This window comes from Cebus imitator, unplaced genomic scaffold (assembly GCF_001604975.1).
Source record: "Cebus imitator isolate Cc_AM_T3 unplaced genomic scaffold, Cebus_imitator-1.0 Scaffold607, whole genome shotgun sequence".
NCBI lineage: Eukaryota > Metazoa > Chordata > Mammalia > Primates > Cebidae > Cebus > Cebus imitator.
This window is the reverse complement of record NW_016107922.1, coordinates 531,309-534,226: the sequence shown is the minus strand read 5'-3', so window position 1 is coordinate 534,226 and position 2,918 is coordinate 531,309.

Genomic DNA, 2,918 nt, shown 5'->3' with positions numbered 1-2,918 from the left:
AAAAAAAAAAAAAAAAAAAAAAAAAAAAAAAGAAAAGAAACCCATGTATTGTAGAATTGTGGAAAGGTATTTGTTGTTGAAGGTTCACAGATGTTTTATTTGTGGCTGGTTTTGGAACTGACACTGAAAGATACATAAACACAGCATTAAGTTACCCTTTTCCTCTTTAGGCTGTTTGTCTGGCTGAACAACCACAGTTGGCCTCTCTTTATCCACGGTTTCCATATCTGCAGATTACAGCAATCTTGTTTGGAAAATATTTGGGGAAAAAACCACAAATAACAATAAAAACAATACAAATAAAAACCAATGCAGCATAACACCTATTTAAATAGCCTTTACGTTGTGTTAGGTATTGTATTATAAGTAATCTATAAATGACTTAAAAGTATATGGGGGGAAGCACCGTTTTGTATAAGGAATTTGAGCATCTGAGGATTTTGGTATCTGCAGGTATCCTGGAACCAATCTTACGTGGGTACCGAGAGACAGCTCTACTTGACACTTAGTAGAGGAACAAACTAAAAGGAGTAAGGCACAGAAAGAGACAGATGGGTTACGTCAATATGATTAATAGTTTGAATTGTGCAAAAAATAGCTGTGTTTTGTTTTTGTTTTTTTGAGACGGAGTTTTGCTCTTGTTGCCCAGGCTGGAGTGCAATGGCACAATCTCAGCTCACTGCAACCTCTGCCTCTTGGGTTCAAGTGATTCTCCTGTCTCAGCCTACCAAATAGCTGGGATTACAGGTGCATGCCACGGCGCCTGGCTAATTTTTGTATTTTTAGTAGAGACAGGGTTTCGTCATATTGGTCAGGCTGGTCTGGAACTCCTGACCTCAGGTGATCTGCCTGCCTCGGCCTCCCAAATTGCTGGGATTACAGGCATGAGCCACCGCGCTCTGCTAAGAGCAGTTTTTATACTTAAGATCGTCAGTGTATTTAATCACTTCTTGAACACTCGCACTTGCACTCACTTGGATTCTAAGAGGTCCTATTAGATAAAATTTAATGAGTAAAAGTAACTGTGTCCCTCTCATCATTTGAGAAGAATCTTGAAATAACTCTTTTAGATATGAAATAGTCTCTGTTGTTGAGCTTATAGTGGGATGCACGTGAGCATTGTCCCTTGCTTCCCCAAAAGCTTTAGATGATGGTCCCAGGTCCTGATTACCTTTCATCCAATCTAGTTTTCTTTTTTTTTTTTTTTTTTTTTTTTTATCCTCTTTTTTTTTATTTTTTTTTTTTTTTTTTTTTTTTTTTTTTTTTTTTTTTTTTTTTTTTTTTTTTTTTTTTCCCTCATCCATTCTTAAAACTGACAAATTTGCATCTTTTAGTACTCTGGGTCTGTGATACCGCGAAAACCACCTTGTTTTGCTACTGTATCCTTCCCTATTACTAGTGTTAGTGTTTTCCCCTCTGCATTCCTCTCACCTAGTACGTTGCCTGGCATGCAGTAAATATGTGTTGAATAAATGCAGTTAAGGGCTAAGAGGAAGTGAAGACAGTATACTCAGGTGTTTGGACTGTTAACTAGCTGTATGATTTTAGGTAAATAAATTGCTTTTCCATCTATAAAATTGAAACTATTTTCATTCAAATGTAGAGGATTACTGTGACAACACATAGAAAAGTGCTTTGGGAATAGAGGCGTTGGCCAGGTGTGATCGCTCACACCTGTAATCCCAGCACTTTGGGAGGCTGAGATGGGCGGATCACAAGGTCAGGAGATCGAGACCATTCTGGCTAACACAGTAAAACCCTGTCTCTACTAAAAATACAAAAATTAACCGGGTGTGGTGGCACACGCTGGAGGCTAAGGCAGGAGGATTGCTTGAACCAGGGAGGCAGAGGTTGCAGTGAGCCAAGATGGTGCCATTGCACTCCAGTCTGGGCAACAGAGCAAGACTCCGTCTGCAAAAAAAAAAAAAAAAAGAAAGAAATAGAGGTGTCACAAAGATGTAATTTATGATGTTTGTTAGAAATGCAAAAGTCCATTATGCATTATGCTTATTAGACATTGCAGAATGTTGCAAAGGAGGTGGGTGTTCGCTCCCATTTTGCGCCTAGAGACATGACCCTGTAGTAGTGCTGTAGAGTTTACATTTGGCATATTATCAATGCCTTTGTCCTGTAGTTAAATTCAAATGTGCTAGTTATGTAATAGTGTTCTTGGGATCTGACTTCCCCGTTTAACCATAGGCCTGGGGGATCTGCTTCGTTGCTATACAACTGGAAGCTCACACTAAGTTAGAAGTTGGGACCAGATATGGTGGCTCACACTTGTAATCCCAGCAATTTGGGAAGCTAAGGTTGATGGATCACTTGGGCTTGGAGTTTGAGACCAGCTGGGGCCACGTAGTGGGACTCCATCTGTATAGAAAAATTTAAAAATTAAAAAAAGCTGAGCCAGGCGCGGTGGCTCACGCCTGTAATTCCAGCAGTTTGGAAGGCTGAGGTGGCCAAATCACAAGGTCAGGAGATTGAGACCATCCTGGCTAACACGGTGAAACCCCGTCTCTACTAAAAGACAAAATATTAGCCGGGTGTGGTGGCACGCAACTGTAGTCCCAGCTACATGGGTGGCTGAGGCAGGAGAATCGCCTGAACCTGGGAGGCAGAGGTTGCAGTGAGCTGTGATTGCGCCACTGCACTCCAGCCTGGGTGACAAAAAAAAAAAAATTTAAAAAGTTGAATGGATATTTTATACTGTAGTTCTGGTATGTTTAGGTCTGGTATGTTCATAACCGGAATGACAAATATACATTTAAAGTCTAAAAACTGTATACTAGATTTAAATGAATAAACATAATTCTTCACCAAATAAATAGATGTTTAGACTATAACATATATATTAAAGATGGAAAATAATAAAATTCGTGATTATGATTGTATTTATAGTCAGGTTTTTTTGTTTTTTT